We start from the raw sequence: 13,770 nt of genomic DNA, 5'->3' as shown, positions 1-13,770 counted from the left end.
TTATTCTAGTCTGCCTGTTTCCTGAAGAAAAAAAAAATCAGATCTGATGTAGGCTAATGAATAAAATCTTTTTTTTTTTTACCCAAAGTTTATTGTTGTTGTTCTTGTATAATTCAAATTATAAATGATATAACTAAACAAATTAATAATTAATTATGTGAAGCTGCGCACTTTATTTTGTCGTCACATCATCCTATGCAATGTGGTGAATTATTATTGCTCAATATTGTCTATAGGCTATTTTAGTAATTTAAAAAACATAGGTTATCTTAATATATTGACACCATCGACATCAATTCCATGTGACAGTATTAAATCTAGAGTATAATTTTCGACAATGAGTAGGTCCTGGCACGTGTTGTCTAACCCCAATAGAGTTCAGAATGTCTATGAATGCTGATCCTAATGCATTTTTTCATTATTAACACGTATGTTAAAATCACCAACAATTAAAACTTTATCTGCAGCCAGCACTAACTCGGATATAAAATCAGCAAATTCTTTAATAAAGTCTGTATGGTGCCCTGGTGGCCTGTATACAGTAGCCAGTACAAACACCACAGGGAATTTATCATTAACACTTGCTTCTCTGGCTAATGTTATATGAAGCACCATTACTTCAAACGAGTTATACTGTTTTCCTCCAGCTGCGCTCCATTTTCCGGGCTGCTCTCTTTAGTGAACTGTTTTCCTTAATCTTCCTTAAGCGTAAAGGAGCAACTGTATTTAAAATGCTAGAAAAGAGAGAGTCCATAGTTTCTGTTACATCATCAAGTTGTTCTGAGGTTTTGGAAATGCTAGGGAATTGGGATAAATCAGGAAGATTACTTACAAAGCAGTCTTTTGTGGTAGAAGTGATGGTTCTACCATACTTGTAACAAGGATTAGAATTTACAGTTTTAGCTATATGAAGTTTGCACAAGACTAAATAATGATCTGAGATATCATCGCTTGGCTGCATAATTTCAACACCATCAACATCAATTCCATGTGACAGTATTAAATCTAGAGTATGATTTCGACAATGAGTAGGTCCTGAGACATGTTGTCTAACCCCAATAGAGTTCAGAATGTCTATGAATGCTGATCCCAATGCATCTTTTTCATTATCAACATGGATATTAAAATCACCAACAATTAAAACTTTATCTGCAGCCAGCACTAACTCGGATATAAAATCAGCACATTCTTTAATAAAGTCTGTATGGTGCCCTGGTGGCTTTTATACAATAGCCAGTACAAACGACACAGGGGATTTATCATTAACACTTGTTTCTCTGGACAATGTTATATGAAGTACCATTACTTCAAACGAGTTATACTTGAAGCCCGCCTTCTGAGAAATACTGAAAACATTGTTATAAATTGAAGCAACACCTCCCCCTTTACCTTTTGGACGCGGCTCATGTTTATAACAGTAATCTTGGGGGGTAGACTCATTTAAAATAATGTAATCATCAGGTTTTAGCCAGGTTTCTGTCAAACAGAGCACATCTAGGTTATTATCAGTGATCATATCATTTACAAAAAGTGCTTTCGTAGAAAGGGACCTGATATTCAATAAGCCAAGCTTTATCATTTGTTTATCCATATTGCATCTGTTTTTTATTTGTTTACTCTTAAATTGGTTTGGACGTTTTTTGTATTTTCTAGTTCGGTTAACAGACACAGTCTCTATAGTGTGATATCTAGGTGAAAGAGTTTATATGTGCTGAGAATTAACTGATTTCTGTGACACGAGGCAGCTAGCAGATGGTCGGTTTAGCCAGTCTGTCTGCTGCCTGACCTGGGCCCCAGTTAGTCAAGTACAAACTCTAAGACTATGTACCATATTTTTAGAGAGAAGTGTGGCACCAGCCCAGGAGGGATGAAGACCATCTCTTTTCAACAGGTCAGGTCTGCCCCAAAAACTCGTCCAATTGTCTAGGAAACATGTTACTCTGCAGGCATCACTTAGAAATCCAGCCATTGAGTGACAACAGTCTGCTATGTATCTCATCACCACGGTAGGGAGGGGACCAGAGCCTATTACAGTGTCTGACATCGTACTTGCAAGTTCACACACCTCTTTAATGTTATTTTTAGTGATCTCCGACTGGCGAAGTCGAACATCATTAGCGCCAGCGTGAATAACAATCCAACTGAATTTACGTTTAGCATTAGCCAGCACTTTTAAATTTGCCAAGATATCAGGCGCTCTGGCTCCTGGTAAACATTGGACTATGGTGGCTGGTGTCTCTATTTTCACGTTCCGTACAATAGAATCGCCAATATCTAGAGCACTTTGATCAGGTTTTTCAGCAGGTGCGTCACTGAGTGGGGAGAACCTGTTTGATGTTTTGATCGGAACCGAAGAGCGGTGTTTTGCCCCGCCACTATGCCGCCTCACAGTCACCCAGTCGCCCTGCTGCGGAGGCATTGTAACCGGAACCGAACCATGAACAGGGCTCCCTGAGCTAGTCGCATCCAAAGTCGTATCTAGAGCCCTCACATTCTTACTATCCTCAAATAAAGTTTGGATGTGTGTCTCTAATTCTGAAATCTTCTCTGTCAAACTAACCAATTTCCCTGCATTTATCACATGTGAATTCCTCGTCGACGACAGAGAGAGCTAAACTATACATGTGGCAAGCGGTGCAAAAAACAATAGCAGGAGAAGAAGCCATTACTCACCGTGACTGAAGAATGATTCTGACTTACCACTGTTGTTTGATGAACTCGTGAAAAAACGGAGCGAGAGAGTAAAGAAACGGAGTGAGAGAAAAAAAGAAAACAGCAATATACGCGAATGGAAACACAAATGACAAGCTAACCGCTAACAAATGCTAACGCGGGGGTTGTAGGGGTCCGTCCGTGGAGGCCGGGCCGAGTGCCGAGGCCAGGCTCCTTGAGTTCCCTGTCCCGCCATGGCCTCCTGAACTGTTTGCTCCGCCATGGCCTCCTGAACTGTCTGCTCCACCATGGCCTCCTGAACTCTCTGCTCCGCCATGGCTTCCAAGTCTGCCTGCTCCGCCATGGCTCCTGAGCTCCCTGTGCCGCCATGGCACCCTGGACTGTCTGATCTGCCCTGGAGGTATTCCCCGTGTCCCAGTCTGGCACCAGCCTCCAGGGCGCCCACCCCCCAGTAATGTCAGACTCTGTTCCGTGTTTTGTGAATGTCTGTATGTGTCTACCTTCTCTGCTATGTGTGTTTTCCTGGTTCCCTGGTTATAATTAAAACCTCGTTATTGATGTACTCCTGGTCCCCTCGTTCCTCGCTCCAACACAGTAGCACCGTGACAACTATAAATGCTTGTCAGTACATTCAGCGATTCTTTAACCATATTTCAAAGACAATATAAGTAATTATGAAATTACATGTAAAGATGTATTTTAATTCTAAAAAAAAACAATTCCATTCAATATACATTTATAATATAATACATTTTCTTTTATTTGTAAATAACATGCACTCAAGTGTCTGAAAACATTACATTTAAGCCTATTATTTTAAAGTATATATAATTGTATTCAGCATGTGATTGCCTGATGAACATGTGACACAGCTGACGTGAGTTATTTTGGGTCATTAGTTTTCCTATGGGTCAGTTGAGTTGACAATAGACACACGTCAACATGCAGTTTCATTACTGAGATAAATCCTAATTAAAAACAAGCTAAAAGATGTGTATCAGATTTAATTAGAAAGATACTCAATGCCTCATTTAGATTTCCAATCAGGCTTGTATTAAAAATACATTACAAAATATACACACTTCCTGGTGAGATTAAAAAGTCAATGTGAAAATATCTTCTGCACTGCACAGTTTTATTTTCTCGCTTATCGGTTTATTTATATATTTTTGGGACAGTAGTAACTGTTCAAGTGTTTGTGGTGTTTTGTTTCATAAATCATTTGAAGGACCTGCACCAGTATCTACTGATCCAGATGGATATTGACTTGTAGCATGTTGTCATTAGCAGTTGCCTGACAACAGATGCTGTTTAAAGAAAGTTAGGACAACATAATTTTGCCCCTTGAATAAAAACAGTAACTTTAATTCATCATGTTATTCATGCATGAAATATGAATCACCTGCATAATATATAGCTGCTATTCCAGACCTTCAATTACTCATATATGAATCACAGCTTGTGATTGGCATATTGCATTAGCATGTGGCCTTTCTTTGCCATTTTCTTTCAAAATATGCTTCTTTCTAAATATGATCTTAATTAAAATAAAACTGGAACATAGCCACAAGAAAATTAATGATTTGAAAATAATTACAAATAATCATTTTGCCCATTTAAATTGATTCATTTACTTAATGATATGAAATGGCTGAAAGTTATCAGAAAAGCAACATTGAGACAATTAATGCTGTGCCAGAATGAAGACGATATCTTACAAGCTCAGGATGTGTGCCCCCGGACACCAGTGGATTGAGCCTCTTTCACCTGTTGTTTACAGCTATCAGCAGCACATTAGCCTGTAATCAAAGGCACCATAGAGCTGCAGCAATTTCTCATGTGATCAAGAGGATTTTCAATGCTCAGCCTGAACAGTATCATTAACACCGCATGTTTATTGATTAAATATCGATTCTGACCATTAGTTGGTACTTTCTGCAGAATAGAGCTTCAAACTCAAAAAAACATGAAGTCATTTTTTTTGTTATTCAATCAACACATGGGGAGCAAGAACAAGCGCTAAACCAGAACATTTCAACTGTCAATTGTATGTGTTGCTTTTTTCTTATTTTTTGAGGAAATGTTGCAAATTTTGCAATTCTCTTTATGTCTCTTAACAATAACGTATGCTGCAGATGAGTTTAAATGCCAGATTAGGAATGATTAAACTCATTTGCGAATTATAAAGGCAGTTTTTTTTTCTCACAATTGTTAATTTATATATTGCAATTCTGACTTTTTGTGAGATTTTAACTTCCAATTGAAAGTTATAAAACCCACTTCTGAGGAAAAAAAATACTATTTTCTTACAATCGGGTGTTTATATCTCAAAATTCTGACTTTTTTTTCCTCAGAATTGCGAGTTTATATCATGCAATTCTGATTTTATAACTTGCAATTGCAAGTTTAAATCACACAATTCTGAGATAAAAGTACGAATTGTGAGATAAAAGTCGCAATTACCTTTTATTTTTTATTCACTGGTGGAAACAGGCTTCAATAATAAACAAACATTACATTTTTTGTTTGTTTGTTTGTTTTTCATTGAATAAATCATGCATTAAAAGGGTTAATGGGGGAATGGAATGTGATTGTAAGCCTATGAAGGAGAGTCATTAATTATCTGTTTTGAACGTAAGCAGTTTCAGTGTCCGTGAATAGATCAGACTGCCTGAGAGTCTCTGGCTGTGTCAGCAACCCTTGGCTATTAATTTGAAGCATTAAGTGACTCGAATATCCTTGACACATTGTTGAAAAAGAAGCTTCAGAGACTGTAAAGCAGGGTTCCTCAAATATTGTCCTGGGCCAATGCGCTGCAGAGTTTAGCTCCAACCCTGATCAAACTCACCTACCTGTGATTTTCTAATGATCCAGAAGACATTGGTTAGTATGCTCAGGTGTGTTTGATTAGGGTTAAAGCTAAACTCTGCAGGAAAGTGGATCTCGTGGGCCATATTTGAGGATCCCTGCTGTAAAGGGTTTTGCAAATGATTGACTAAAGACAAGAAATCAGTTTATTTCAATGCTCAGCGATTCACAGTGTTTGTCTTATCAATAAGTACTTTTAATCAGACAAAACCACTCAAATGCACATCGGTTAATGCTGCATTCAACCTCCCATCAGGACATATTATTCAGACATACTACTCCAGCAAGTAAAAAAATAAATAAAATAATAATAATACAATATTGCAGCAGTGTGATATGACTAATAAGTGCAAAAACTAAATTAAGCCAAGAAAATGAATATTACAACTGCCAATAATTTAATAGTACATTATATATACTTCTCAGCTGGTTGTTTTCAGGGTGATCTGGGGTGTGTTTTCCCAAAGCAACTATGGTCGCAAGTTCCATCATTACCAATAGAGTTCAATGAAACTTGCGACCATAGTTAGCTAACAATGCTTTTGGAAAATGCACCCCTGATCGATTGTGGACAGCAGAGGAAAATAATCCTAAATGCAAATAATAAAACTAATCATATACTTGTTCATAGATAGATAAAAATGAATTAAATTTAAATAGTACTATTTAAAACAAACAAACAAGCAAAATAAAAAGTGAAAAAAAGTGAATAACAAAAAACTAAATAAAAATGTTCAAAATAGTAATAAAATGATAATAGTATATAAAACATGCCTTCATTTAAAAAAAAAAGGCAACAAAATATAAAGGCAAGTAATACCCATACTGCAGTACATGGTTTATCATATACATTCTGAGTCTCAGTGCAAAATTTGTTAAGAAGCATTGCATTTTATAAATACTACTTTTAAACGTATATTGTAGTTAGTATAATGTGATTATTGTACTACAATACAATATGATATGATAAAAAAAAAATCTGTCATCACCATGTGTCACATTTAAAGAACTTGGCATGTGTCATTGTCACAGTGCAAGCCAGGTTTTTGGTTTACATCTGTCACGTAACCAAACATGATGTGTCAAGTTTCAATGTGTGTATGTGCAAATGAGGACTAGAACATGGGAAAATGATCTGCACATGAGTTATGTGAACTCCTTTCATGGCCCCTTTCTGGAGATAAACACTGCATGGAAAAGAGCAGCGTGAACATTATGCTAAGCATCTCCTTTTGTGTTTCACAGAGGAAAGAAATGGGTTTGGAACATAAGTAAGCGACAAAGTCTCATGAAGTCTCAGCACACCTGTCAAACACGGCCTGGCTTCATTTATTCATGCTGCGATGCTGCTCAGGCATGACCATTCCACCCCGGCCATGCTCTTTGCGCTTAAAAAGCGTACCAGCAGTTAAATGTGGCTGAGTAAAAAAAATCCATAATTTAAAGGAGTAATAAGAGCCACATCCAAAAGGTAAAGAGGGAGGTGTTGCTACAATTTATATAAATATTTTCAGTATTTCTCAGAGCTTTGGTTTCAAGTATAATTTGTTTGAAGTAATGTTGTTTCATATAACATTCTCTAGAGAAATAAATGTTAATGATAAATCCCCTGTGCCATTTGTACTGGCTACTGTATACAGGCCAGCAGAGCACCATACAATTTAAAGTAGTAATACAAGCTTTTGAGTGTGCCGCTAAATTTGAAGTGAATTGCAATCTTGGCAGTCCGAAAGTGCAGCGTGGAGGAAGCATTTGTGATTAAGTGAGACCTCCATGGTAAATAGAGATTAATGCAGAAATATTCCTATGGCATTTCTAGAAGTGGCTACAGATAACTTTATTCACAAGATGTCAGCTTTGGCTCCTGGATGCTGTAAACTGGACCGTAAGCTCTTTCAAAGTACTGTGTCGGATTATGCTTTGCTAGTCATTAAAATGTAATGCCAGCTTCAATGCTGTGTAAGTTCCCGGAAGAATAAAACTTTATGATTACATTTCAAATTGATCTGGATGTTCACTGCAGTCTTACAGCTCTGTCTCTCTCGCTTGCTGACGTTCTCCCTGGTTGCGGCTCTGGCAAAAGATGAGAGAAACTACAGGACTCTGAGGACAGCCGTTGATGTGCCTTGTTGAAATAGTTGGCCTAGTTTGCCGCTCTGTTTTATGCATTTGTTTGGCTCATTTCGTGTTGTCATACAGTGTGACATCATAATGATTCAGAATGAAAAGGTGTGACTCAATGTTTCATCAAATGTCAAACAAGTTGTTCGGGCCTTAGGGATGCGTAATGATATTATTACTTGAGACAAAGATGATATTATTACTTGAGACAAAGATGATATCGCAGCTAACAGGTTGCAAGATCATCAGTGAAAATATACTGTATGAGCGCAAATATGATGGAACAGCAGAGCACCATACATACTTTATCAAAGAATTTGCTGATTTTCTATCTGAGTTAGTGCTGGTTGCAGATAAAATCTTAATTTTTGGTGATTTTAATATCCATGTTGATAATGAAAAAGATGCAATGGGATCAGCATTTAAACTCTAATGGGGGAATGGCCCATTCGACCCAACATCGAGGAAGTGGTCGATCTGGTGGTGCTGGAGCAGTTCATCGCTCGGCTACCACATGGAACGGCCGAGTGGGTCCAGTGCCACCGACCGATGTCGCTGACGCAGGCCATCCAGCTGGCTGAAGACCATCTGGTGGTGTGCCCTGGGGTCGGCGAGCCCTTCATTAACCTTTCTCTCTCCAACCCCTCTCCTTCTCTTCCTGTTCTCTCTCGCCCTATTCCTGCTCCCAGATCACGTAGCAATGCGCCCCCTCGATCCCCACAGTGGAGAAGTTTCTTCCAGGGGAACATATCTGGGACACAAGGGGGCGTGGCGGAGAGCGCTGGAGCTGCTGCTCCATCTCCACCTTTCTCTTCTCTCCGCCAATCTCTTGGCCATTCTTCTGACGCTGGCGCGGTGGGAAGGCCTGCTGGAGATGCGGGGACCCGGGTAATTTTCAGGACCAGTGTCCAATGATGGAGGTAGGAACACTGATCCAGGTCCCAGACTCCCCGTGGGCTGGCCCGATCAAGCCGGGCAGTACCAAATACCTGTGAGTATTAAGGAGGGGGGAGGGTACATATCAGGCTTTGGTGGATTCAGGCTGTAACCAAACCTCCATTCATCAAAGCCTGATTCAGCAAAGTGCATTGGCCACTCATGACCGCTCCGCAACCGGTGAGAGATGCGACCGTCGCTAGAGTTACACGGTGACAAGGAGCTCCCAGCACCAGGACCTGAGACAAGAACCAAGGTTTCCTCCACATGTCTAAGGCACGTAGGCATCGCCGCAGAACCTTGAGCATGCGTAGCGGGTTTCCCCTCTGGGAGAACCCCTTGATCTTGAGCCACCAATGTTGGGGTCTCATGTACAGCAGGCCAAAAGGTATCATGTTGGATGCAGCTGCCATCAGACCCAGCAGTTTCTGGAACTGCTGACAGTGAGTGACCGGCCTTCTCTCACTCTCGCGACTGCAGTGAGGATCGACTAGAACCAAGCAGGAGACACACATGCCTGCATCATGGTCGAATAGATAACAGAGAACCCAGTTCTCAGTGGTTCTCTGTACTGGAGAAATCACACTTTCTGCTTGACAGTGAGTGACTGGCCTTCTCTCACTCTCGCGATAGCAGTGAGGATCGACTCGAACCGAGCAGGAGACAAACGTAACTGCATCATGGTCGAATCCCACATCACGTCCAAATAAGTGGTTCTCTGTACTGGAGAAAGCACACTTTTCTTGGCATTAAGTCTTAACCCCAGCTCTTTCATGTGAGCGAGAACGACATCTCGATGCCGAACTGCCATCTGCTCAGATTGAGCAAATATCAACCAATCGTCGATGTGGTTGAGTATGCAGATGCCCTGGAGTCACAGAGGAGCCAGAGCAGCATCCACACACTTCGTGAAAGTGCGGGGTGAGAGTGCAAGGCCGAACGGAAGAATCCGGTAAGCTTTTGCCCCCAAAAGCAAACCTCAGGAACTTCCATCCTTCTTTGGAACGATGAAGTACCGGCTGTAGAACCCAGACTCTCAGTTAAAAGGAGGGACCACCTCGATGACCTCCTTCCACAAGAGAGAGTTTACTTCTTGTTCTATTCCCAGAGCCTGCTCGGGGCCCACCAGAGTGGGAATGACCCCGTTGAAACGAGGCGGAGGAGAACCAAACTGGATTCGGTAGCCACTTTCTACAGTGTGCAGGACCCATTGAGACACATTTGGCATCTACTAAGGGAATCAGTCTCTTGAGACTGACCTCTGGTGTAATCAGAGCGGCTAGGTCGGTGCCCTGAAGCGGCGAACCGGCAGGGGACAGCCGAACTAGCTACTCTAGAGACCTCCGAATAGGTAGTGAGCCTCTTAGTACCACTACGTTTCCGGGAGGTGACTTCAGCAAGCTCATGCAGAGCAAGCGGTAGCCCCCTGGGTGACAGGCCAAGACCTAGTTACGATTCTAGGCGCTTGGTCGTATCCCCTTAAAGGAATCTCTTCCTGATTCCAAGCCTTTGAGCTCAACCCCGGGCCCAGGAGTTCTGGCCCTAACAGGTAAGTTTATGGGGTATGCAGCTTAGGCCTTTGGCCGTAGGGGATAACGTCACTGACAGCCGTCTAACCGTCCCAGGGGCAACTTTCTTGAAGCTTTGGTAGAGTTGGTACTTAGTGCTCGTCTGTGGTTTGGCATGCACTCCCCTCAGCATGGTGGCATGGGTATACCATGGTTCCCTGAGTAGGGAACGAGACACTGCGTCCTCTAGTTTCCTTGCCATGCTTCGGACGCAAGCTTCAGATGAAGAAGCGGATTTAGCCTCTTTATACTGTGGTCACACCGGTAGTGATGTCATAGGCTGTCGCCGGCCATCGTGTTGTTGTTGTTTTGAATGTATGCTTCAGACACGGGTCACGTCGAGGCGTTCCCCATAGCGACCCCTAGAGGATGCAGTGTCTTGTTCCCTACTCAGGGAACCATGGTTACATATGTAACCTGAGACGTTTTTGGGTTTAGGTTTTGAGCAGCAAATCAGTATATTAGATTGATTTCTGGATGATAATGTGACACTGAAGACATAATATTGATATGAGACGTGACTGTTTGCTAGGCCAACAGGTTCTTTTTCAGCACCGGGAAACTGGGACGTTTGGTCACCCATTTGTGTGTGAATTATAAAGCCTAGTTACACACTATAGCTCATTTACTTGAGCGAGCCGCTGTAAAATATAATCTCGGACGACTCACGGTACGCACTGCATGACATTATACAGTGCTCGCTGTTTCTGCCAAAGTTCAGCGAGACCTCTCTTGTTTTCATGAAAGAATTTGAGCAATACCTTTCATTGATCCAGTTGTCTAAGAACAAAAAAGCTTTAACACTTTATCTGTTTGTAACTCTTTTCCTATCTTTAATGACATGTAAGTCTCAAATAGTTTTTTTTCAGTTTGTAATGTTTTTCTTTTCTTTTTTTTTTGTTGTCATTGTTTTTTGATAAATGTATTATTGTTTGTATACTGTTTTTGAACGTTAATTTTAAAATGTCAGCGAGTTTTCCTTTTCAATACTCCAAATTCGCTGTGGCGCTGTCATCGTCTTTCTTCTTCTGCCGTCTTCCTCAGCTCCTGATTGGTCATCCTCAGATAGATCTACAAATCGGCTCATTCAACCGCACCCACCTCATGAATTCAAGCCGACAGCTCCCAAACTTTTTTGACATGTTTAAAAATTATTGGGAGCTCGTGAGGCGCTAGGGTCGTAAATACTTCTCACACGATGCGAGCCACGACCATACGAGCATCAACGATTTCCACGTGATTTTTCCCCATGGGAAAAAATTGCATATGAGGTCGTACAAAAGCAAAAATCGCACCATGTACGCCCAGCTTAACACAATATTCAGCAAACTGAGGCCATGTCCACACGTATACGAGTTTTTCCTTCTGTTTTAAAAAAAAATCTCTGTACACATGAAAACGCAAAAGCATGCTATGAAGCACTGTCAAGAGCATGCCAAGCCAACAGGTGGCGATATAATCTCAACCGTAAAGCCATGTTTGGCCAATCAGAAGCCTTAAAAAGTTTCCAGTAGGCAGAGATTATAGCACATGCTCCGATGTCGCAAGTCAAAATCTCCGGTTTCGCTGTCAACACGATAACACTGCAACCGGAGTTTTTGAAAATCTTCACCCTGGCAGGAGTTTTCAAAAATGTTCGGTTTCAGTGACCTGGGGCCTGAGTGTGTGAGAGTGCATCCTTTATAGTCCTCTTGATATATGACAGGTGAGACCGGTAATCAGTTCCAGATAAGGGGCTTATGGGAATTGTATTCCAGACAGGGAACAGATCGTGACACCCAGACAACTTGCCTGTGTAGCGGTGTTAAGGCTTGCCTTGCAGAAGATACACAGGCAGTCGTCTGGACAATGCATGAAGTTGCAATGCGGGACAGTTGTATTGTTTTATTAAATAACTATAAATATTAAATAATGATAACAAAGATTAATTAATACTGTAAAAAAATATTGCTCATTGTTAGTAAATATTAATCAATGCATTAAATATAAAGTTAACAAATGGAACCTTATTGTAAAGTGTTACCATCATCATGTTACACAATTAACACGCTATTCGACTATTAACAGCATTAGAATGAAAGAAAGACAGATTAGTACAATATTATAAGAACATTTTTGACTATCATTTTATTTTAATTATTGAAATTTGTATTCCCTGAGTTTAAAAAAAACAACAACAAAAAAAAACAGTTCCTTTCTGATGTATGTACAAAATCTACACATGGGTAATGCTTCTCTCTGTCATCTTCAAGTTGTTTTAAGATGTAACTGCATGCCGATTTTGCAAGTGAGTGAACGTGGTTTTCTTTGTGTGAGCAGAGGATAAGAAAAGGCTCTCTGCTGTCAGCTTTCACAGACATGAAGAGTGTCACAGCAGTTCTTCTAAACAATTAGCCTTCATTTGTAAATAATCAAGCATTAGAAATGCTAATTGGTTAATCGTATCAGTGATTTAACAATGAGTACGTTTACATGGACAACAATACTCCGATTTTAATACGATTAAGACAATACTCTGATAGACATGTACACACCTTAATCACATTATTACCGTCGTGTAGAACTTTTCGCTGCATTTTGCGACAGGATACACACACGGCAGTGCTCAACCGTTTGACGGCAAATAAAAGAGCTTCAACACCCGCCGTCATCTGTATGCACGTACAAATAATTAACTGCACTTGAAGCTTTCATAAAATTAAAAATTAAAAACCCAAAACAGTGCATGGCATCATCACGAAGATGAACTATATGTTTATACGTGAAATTCCGGAGGGGACGTCGGATGGCGTCACGTGGGGACGTAATGACGTGTGCCATTAATCGAACTATGTACTATAACATGTAAAACGGAAACATGAAAGGAATATTCTAAAAGCAATTCATGTAAACATGTTAATCATAATATTGGCTTATTTAGAATAAGGCAAATAATTATATTACTGATGTCCATGTAAAAGTAGTCAATGTCACATTAAGCACTGATTAGAAGTTGATTGATCGAATTGAGGTCAGCTATTAGTATTCACATTTTCTGCCATTCTTTACAGTACACTCTAAAAAATGCTGGGTTAAAAATGTAATGTAAAAATTTAACCCAACGGTTGGGTTAGTCCATATTTGACCCAAAGTTGGGTTGAAACAACCCAGCATTTTTTAGAGTGTATGCATGAATAATATATATTTAAGGGGTGTTTTAATTGTTTTACGCTACATCCTAATGGAAATGACTAAACCCTGTCTGCTCCAAATAAAGCGTCAGAAATAACCTCCAACAGGAAACAGTGAAGTGTTGATCACGATCCAGAGCTTGCCTGTATAATCATACACCCAGAAATATACCTGCGACAGTGAACAGCTGCTGCATCCACTGGGACTGAGGAAGGCCGAGTGATAATTGTGTCAGCTTGAGTGTTGAGATCCCACTCGTTTCCTCTGGCTGTACTTAATACAGTTATTGGTAGATTAGTATGTTTCCAAATATATTTTATTGGTTATTTGGCCGAACTTGTTTAAGTTGAGAACACATTCTGATCTTACTAAGGCATAGGGACTGATGGTGATGTGCTATAATTTAGAATTAATAGATGCATTCTTGTCAAAA

The 13,770-nt window shown here is 40.3% G+C and overlaps 1 long non-coding RNA gene across 1 annotated transcript in view; it reads right to left on the bottom strand.

Annotated features, from left to right (window-relative positions):
- Nucleotides 1-1,711: 1,711 nt before the first annotated feature.
- Nucleotides 1,712-13,770, bottom strand: part of LOC107705841 (uncharacterized) — a 21,167-nt gene continuing 9,108 nt past the window's right edge. The window contains exons 2-3 of the long non-coding RNA XR_001636106.1: nt 9,197-9,205; nt 1,712-1,722 (exon numbers count right to left, since the gene is read on the bottom strand). This is a non-coding gene — a long non-coding RNA (uncharacterized LOC107705841). The remainder of the gene's footprint in view (nt 1,723-9,196; nt 9,206-13,770) is intronic.

This window comes from Sinocyclocheilus rhinocerous, unplaced genomic scaffold (genome assembly GCF_001515625.1).
Source record: "Sinocyclocheilus rhinocerous isolate Xijiao unplaced genomic scaffold, SAMN03320098_v1.1 scaffold2851, whole genome shotgun sequence".
Lineage (NCBI taxonomy): Eukaryota > Metazoa > Chordata > Actinopteri > Cypriniformes > Cyprinidae > Sinocyclocheilus > Sinocyclocheilus rhinocerous.
This window is presented reverse-complemented; position numbering and strand designations above follow the sequence as displayed.